At 38.4% G+C, this 8,244-nt stretch overlaps 1 protein-coding gene across 1 annotated transcript in view; it reads left to right on the top strand.

Moving 5' to 3' along the window:
• Positions 1–4,600: 4,600 nt before the first annotated feature.
• The window catches only part of M (zona pellucida domain-containing protein miniature), a 32,850-nt gene continuing 29,206 nt past the window's right edge, over positions 4,601–8,244 (top strand). The window contains exon 1 of the mRNA XM_078197314.1: positions 4,601–4,681. The gene's annotated coding sequence lies outside the window, so the exon portion shown is untranslated. The remainder of the gene's footprint in view (positions 4,682–8,244) is intronic.

The following is an 8,244-nucleotide window of genomic DNA, read 5'->3' as shown; positions in this document are numbered from 1 at the left end:
AAATATAAATTCACATGACTCACATAAATTATTATATTTACCAATTTTTAGCGTGAATTATAGATTTATTAATTGCTCAAACAATCCACGATTAGAAAATACACATTCCTTTGAAAATGTACAGTTATTGAAAATGTTCCATATAAACAGTTTCCAAAGTTATAATAGAGTGATAGATTTTACAATAATAAGTGACAATTTTTTTTTCATAATTGGACGTCACAATTTTATCCAATTCCAATTTGATCCATAAAATACGAGTCTACCAATAGTCTAAACAGCATACGAGTGTTAATATAAGAATTAATATCGCTTGCTCGCAAAGAATAGAATAAGAAAATTGAACACCATCCGTAGAAGCGTTCAATCATCGCCAGATGTTGAGGAAATTTTCTGACAACCCCTATCTCTCTCGTTCGTAGAATTAAAAGTGATCCAATACTTTGTCCCATCGCTTATAAACTTTCGCAATTTTCGCGTGAAATATCTGTTGAAATGTTGCCAATTCTAATATCTCTCCGTATTGTTTAACCGCGAACTGCGGCATCTGATAGTTCGATTACATCGGGTTAGCCATGATTTTCGTTCTTCCTACGATTTGTATTAATAATGCGATCAACACTACGATAAATCAAAATTATTTTAGGTCAAATAATTTGCCGAAAATTTAATATTCTATTAAATTGCACGATATCTTTTTTTATAGCAACTAGTACAGAAGCAATTTTAACTTACCTTAAAGGTACTGCAAAAAGAGTAGTCGACACTCTTAAATAAATATAGTATTACATCAACAATATCGTCTGTTAAAATAATATTAAAAAAAGATTCCCTAACATTTTCTATATTCGCAAAGCTTTCTGATGCCTGGAAAATTGTATGCTAAATTGGAGGAATAAATTTCAACAAATCCATATAGACCACTGTTCCAACTAATATTACAGTCACTATATTTACCATGTAAAATTCTTCCACAATTTAACGTTGACACAAATTAAAACAATTAGACTTAGTACTAACCATTTCTACGATAAACTCATTTTTATAACATTAGAAATATTTTTCAAGTGAAAGAGTCAATTATATATATCCAGCCAGAAATTATTATAAATATCCAACCAGAAATAATTATAAATATCAAACATTTCTAAACACTTCCATCCAAAAGATCCGTCGGCGTAAAGATCGTGGAGTATCTTCCCCGGTAATAAATCGAGTACCACGACCTCAAAAGGTCACCGCTCGGAGCCTAAACCTGTCGCGGGTAAACAAAAATTTCCGCAACGAAACAGAAACAAAAGATCATCAATCTTCCTCACGGTTCGCACGATCCGTGCTCCGAGCGGCCCGTGGTCCGTCGAAAAAGAAACGCTGCTTCGATCGTTCGGCATCACGATTCCCGATCGTTGCTCCGGCAGCCGGGAGCAAAAGGGGGAGCAACGCTCCGCAACGCGAATCGGAACGGTGCTGGCTCCTCGTGGTAGCAGCGCGGCAGGGTGATCGACGGTGATCTGACCCGAGCGCGATCAGCTTATGCTTATCACATTAGCGCGTCCCAGATGCGCGCGCGCGCGCGCGCGCGGATGCTTTCCATCCGCGTGTACGAGCGACGGCGGTAGCCTACATCATCCTTATTATGATACAACCTTGATCGTAAATTCTTGGCACAATGAACCTACTTCTTCGTACACATGTCGGCGATCTCGCCGCGGATCAAATTGATTTCTATGGATTAATAGGGTACCGCGGCCGTCACCGCCGCCGCCGCCGCAGCCGCGATCCTCGTGAACACCTGACGGAGTGGCAGTAACGGGTTTCTGAATAGCCGCGACTTCCTACACATGGTGTGTCCACACGCGTCGGTTCTATGCCTCGCCGAAGAGGTAGAATGGAACTCGTCGATGGCGAACCCGGTGTATCGGCCTGCCTTTCATTCACGATACTCTCTTATCGAGCGACGACGGCTGCGTGACGGCTGTTTCTCGATTATTCAATTTTTCTGTCCTGCTAATCGAAATTAGGATACTTTGACAGTGAGAAAATTATGTTCGCGATAGGACCTATCAGGAATCGTTTTTAATGCAGCAAATAATGTTCGGTGCGGATGATATAAGTCTGTAAAATATCAGGCTTTTACCTCTTTGTTTAACCCTTAACCGCGACATTCGAATCTAGGGAAAACTTCGTGAAACTCTCACTGAAATTTATTGTTTATGAAATGTGTGCGATATAAATTTTTATCGCGAAATGTTTCATACTTAAACATAGATGACTCAAGCTTATATTAATAACATTTACAGTAGAGTCTGTTCGATTCAGTGCCCACAGTTAAGGGTTGAGGGCAATTTGGAGATGAAAGGATAAAACTTGCCTTTTATTTTCTCAGTTATTGGCTTAATTAGATTTTGTGAATATTGTTAAACGTTGCCTTGTAACCAAAAACGTTTAACAATATTTCTAAAATAACGACATAGAATTCTGTTTGAAAATCAAATGAAATTATTATTAACAATTTGCACTGGTGGCGACTTTGGACTGGCTGCAAAAATTTCACCATACCACCATGTTTCAAAATATTTTACACTGTTTAAATTTATCTGTATTTAAAATAATAGATTATTTTATAATTTATTATATAATATAATATATAACATCTATTATATAATATAATATATAACATCTATTATATAATATTATTATACTATTACATCTATTATATAATATTATTATACTATTACATCTATTATATAACAATAGAGTTTGAGCTTCGAGCGCAAACATTTTCAAACTTCACCACAAATACAACACGGGTTCCCGTTGTCTCATGGCGTTTCGCACACGTTATTCTCTCACCATATATTACAATTTGGGCTCGTAAAAGACTAACAAACGTATTAAAACCTCCCATGAGTTCGTGCTACGAATATGTTCAACGCTTCTCGCAAACACGGAGCTATAAGCGACTGTACGGAAACAGTTCAAATGATCGAGTTCAGTCTAAAGGGGGCATTCGAGAGGAAGAGTTACCGAACAGCAACCATTTCGTCTTTTACGTCGGCGAAGAACCACGAGAGAGACGTGCACTCATTTTCGGCAGTTTCTGCCGCGCGAGTTTTCCAAAGGAAACACAGCGACCATCGCCGCGAACAATATTTGCGCCGTTTACAAAAAGGGGTTTTATCACCGCGTACTGATCTCATTGATTCCGTAAAGAAAACTTTGATCTTGAATATCTATCATATTCTAAACGTGTCACTGAAATTAGTATTAGCTTCACTGCACACATCTTAACCCTTTGCACTCGAATGGTGACTCTAAGGCAACACTAAAATTGTTCCGTTACCTTCTAAAATAATTCTTATAACAACAGTGTGATTTTAGAAAAATTGTTAAAAGTCAAACTGTTGGTATGAATCACGAGAGTTAATTTAGTATATATAAAATGCACTTTGTTGCTTAAAATGGAAATGCTGTACACCAGAAAAATGATTTTAAATTCACAGTTAAAATGGCTTCGAGGGCAAAGCGTTAAAACATTTTAAATATTTCAATTTACAAATTATTAATTAATTTTTTAAATTACAAAGATTTTATTTGCTACTCGGTTGCACTTGAATAAAAAATAACTTCTCGACTTGCAAAATTAACATACAAAATACCAGACGAAATAGGAGAAAAAATAATTCATTACTCGTCTTTTCCTGAAATCCAAATAAAGAAAAATATTCCCTCTGCAAATCAGAATATTTTTCTGGATTTCCCATTAAATATAAAATATAATTATTATGCGCAAATGAAATATTAATTCAATTTGCAGTTCGTTATTTATTACATCGAATAAACTCTGCCCGACCGGAGCGTAGCGCGACAAGAAGTCGGCCCAAGGGATTTCGTGAAAAATGCAAAAATTCAGGACACCACTCGACGAGGTCGACGTAAACACGCTGCTATAAACGCGGTGATTGATGGATGGCGATGAAACTCGGCATCGCAGGACCGAGCGCGGAGCGGCGCTGTGACATCGACGCAAAGAACTGCGACGACTCCCCCGTGCGCCGCAGGATCTTAGAATTCGAGATTCCGCTAGGTTAACGCGACGTAATGAGAAGTCGAAAAATAAGAATCCGCCGTTGGTGCACAGAGCAGACGAACGGGCGTGCAGGCGCGTGTCTTTTGCCGAGAGAGCTCCGTATTCGCACGGTCGAACGAGCGTCGTGGCGCGAGCGCGCGCGCGTAATACGCGGCTGCCACGCAGCCTTCATCCGAGAGGATCGGTACGCGAGATGGACATACCGCACGCGATAATTGCTCATCGTCGCGCCGCGCCGCGCCGGCCTGCTGGCCTCCGCGCGCCCCGGCTACACGATCACTGGGTCACATTAACCGTTAATGTTAACATAACCGATCCCGATCGCGGTGAATGGATCGTAAAGTCAATTACGCGCTCGGTTACGGCTCGCACGAATCCTCTCCGCGGAGCTCGCCGTGCTTACCGGCCGCACACGCTCGTTTCGTTCTCCGTATTCTATTCGATTTGCCGAGCAATAAATTCGACGGCCGGCTCGACGGAGGCAACAGTTTGCGGCCGGACACATGGAGCCGAAGGTCAGCCCGGTTAGGGTATTAGGTGATTCGGTTCGTTCACCGTACGGAATTAATAGCCTATTCCTGTCGACTTATCGTAAGTTTTTGATTGCGACTCGCTTTCCTCTGTTCATTCTTTCCTTTTTCTTTTTTTTTTTTTTGTTTATTGCCGTCACCGTATACTAGGCCACGGTAATTATTATTGTGCGGCGCTATGCCGCTTTCTTTGGAAACGGTACCGCCGGTTTTAGAGAGTTTTTACGGCGGGCGACGCCGCGCGCGCTATTAAATTTTTGGCGGTTTATTGGCGATACGGATTATTGTTGGCACGATGGTGGAGTGCTCGGAATCTCTTCTTCCGTATCTGTCTATATAGTAATAACCATTAAACTGTGATTTGATGCGTTTATCGTAGAAATAAGCGAAATACGTGTCAGTGGAGGCGCATCTGTTTATTGGACGTATTGAAAATTGAATCGCATTTTTCTTTAGCCACTGTTTGGTACAATAGTATCATCAAATTTTTATTTCTCTTAAAGACCCGTAGTCTAATAATAATATTTAAATTATAATATATAATTGTCTAATTGTAATATATAAATACATATCAATATGGTAGTACGTTCATTCTACACAAATATTTAATAAACACTTGCTGTATTGAAAAATATTAAGGCATCGTTGTTTATAAACTGGGGATAGGTTTAAAAGTCGTGTAGAAAAAAAAACACTAAAAGGGGACGATTCTACGGAAGAGATTATGTAAAAAATGTAGAATAAAGTTTGTTCATTTGAGGCTTCGTTTTCAACAAACACAATATTGTAATAGACAAACGTGTCTGATTATGGTCTACCGATTCTACTTACAGAGCCCGTAAGCTCGACAGATAATCGTATGTTATAAAAGAAAATAGAATTTTAATTGACAATAGAAACCTATATTATGGATACTAATACTCTATTGTTTAAAAAATGTAGATACAATTTCTTAGAACAAAAAAGTACAAAATATGAAGCAAAAGAAAAAGAAGAATATAAAGAATTATTTAATATTACAAAATTATTTAAAAATTGAAAAACTTAGTGAAACGAATAAACGCACTATTGCTAATCACTCTAATTAATTGTTGCGATACAGAAGCATCTTGGAACGAACGCATTCGTCTAAAATTAATTGACAAGAAGCGCGCGTAGTTTGCGCCGTTCACCATTCCTAAACGATTACATGAATACGAGATAAACAATTCGAACGGTTGACCTCGTAATTACCGGTAACGGTTTTTAAAAGTTCCTGCTAAGGATACCGAACCTATCGCGATTATCATATTTCCAATTGAATGACTCTCTAATGAAACGATCTTTCCGCCAATTATTTATAGCTTCGTAGAATAGGCGGCACAGGTGAATCACTTCACCGACTCGAATTATTAGGTTGGGGAATAAGTTTCGTAGCGTTTTTATATTTTCCTTTATCTTGCAACGATTTATAAATCGTAAATAATGGATTAATTTATTGTTATAACTGTTGGGTTGGCAATTAAGTGATTGCGGATTTTGTTAGTAGAGGGTCTTGGCACATTCTTTTGTTTTATCAACGTATTCAAGGTAATTAAGTTATATTGTTTTTTCTTACTGTCTGGACTTTTATCTTCAATTTAGTAAGAAAATTGTATCGATTAGTTATTTAGTTTCGATTTTATCACTGTCTGAAGATGGAAGGACAAGTTTTCTTGCTGTTTGAACTTCCACCTGTAATTTAATGAGAAAATTGCAACGATCAATTATTTAGTTTCGTTTCTATTACAGTTCGAAGGTGGAAGTCGCGGGTTTCCGACATATTTTATCGAAACAAAGCCTTGAAAGAAAGACAGTGTCAAATTTGATTCGTCTAATTGAACAAACTTATATTGTTAAGCAAAAGAATTGAATTTTCCTTCTTATTTTAAATCCGCAATTACTTAGTTGCCAACCGAATATTAACACAGTTTCGTAGAGCAGAAACAGCCCTGTCGAATGAACATTATACACTTCGCCAAAACAGCAACAAATCGTTGTAAAATAAAAGAAACTATAAAAACGCTACGAACATATTCCCGAATCGAATAGAATCTGAATAATCGAGCCTAAGAAGGAAATTTAAGCGAATGATTTTCTCGTTTCGACTAATCGGTTGCCCACCGGCGAGTCTAGCGAAATCCATTAGTACGGTATCGTAATTAATTTGTTCCTATCGTTGAATCGAAACGATCGCGCCGCCGGTGGAAACGAGTTTGTTCGCGTACGCGGGTCCCCGCTATCCGTGTTGGCTGACGATCAGAATCTTTCGGGTATTTTTACGGGATCCGACGCGGTGACGGTTTACGGAATAAGTTACCGTTGACTCCGGGTGACACTTACAAATTACGGAGAGATGTGAAAATTAACGACTGCTGCCCGAAGCCGGTATCGTCGACCGCGGGAGATCTACGAATCTTTCTACAGCGATATACATATGTTCCGCCGTACATTCCTCGAGTGATTTGCCTTGCCACGGGAACCCCGGCGAGGCTGCCTCTGCGCGCACGGGATGATATACCAGCGGAACCATAATCGTGATTTATCGATGTAATCCGAAAGTTTTTCTTAATCGTCGAATAAATTGTCGATCGTTCCTGCACCGTGGCCCGCAGCTGACACCGCGGAAAAGCAAAAACACAATTCGACGCACGATCCCCGCTTACAAGCGCTCGCGCTTGGAAGAACGATCAAATCTATTTAAGAAATATCGCGGTAACTCCGATTTCTTGTTTCGTTTTCCATGCCGCGATTTATTATGCGGAAAAGCTCGCTTCAGATCTTTTATATGGACCGAATGGAACGAACTCTACGATATGCGACGCGGACAACTTAATACACAGGCTAATCCACTCGGCTCCTCCAACTTCCAAAACATGCATCGGGCAACAGATTTTTCATTGCAAAAGTTGCGCGTCAACTGTTTCGGAGATTTGAAGCTCAATGTTCATTTCTTAGAGTACTATATTTTTTTATATTAACACTATACTACATTTTTACTATAGTAAGAGTACTATATTTTTTTATATTAACACTATACTATATTTTTACTATAGTAAAAGTACTATATTTTTTTATATTAACACTATAGTATATTTTTACTATAGTAAGAGTACTTTATTTTTTTATATTAACACTATACTATATTTTTACTATAGTAAGAGTACTATATTTTTTTATATTAACACTATGCCGTCCGCACGTCTAATCTAGATTCTTCCGTGTCGCGCCGGTGGAACCGACTTACATAATTTCATTTCTTGCGAACATGATGTCCACACACAAAGGACACGGGCTTTTACGAAAACACAAAGTTGCTACGTCTGCAATCTACTGTTAGTTAAACAAAACAAGCAACATTAACTTTCGTTCTACAGTTTTGAATACCACAATATTTGGTAATACGATAATATTTGCATGGCACCAACGTGGAGCCACCGAACGTCATAAAATAAAAATATGAATGAATATCGATTTCACAAGTTTCGTGCACCACCCTTTATATTTCGTAGCATGCAATTTATTCTATATCGATGTTCATAGATGCCGGAAACAAGAAATCTTCTACTACCTTTAGTTTATGCAACATTTCTAAATAATAATCTT

Source organism: Augochlora pura, chromosome 3, assembly GCF_028453695.1.
Source record: "Augochlora pura isolate Apur16 chromosome 3, APUR_v2.2.1, whole genome shotgun sequence".
NCBI lineage: Eukaryota > Metazoa > Arthropoda > Insecta > Hymenoptera > Halictidae > Augochlora > Augochlora pura.
The sequence above is the reverse complement of the archived record's forward strand: the minus strand, read 5'-3'. Positions and strand labels throughout refer to the sequence as shown.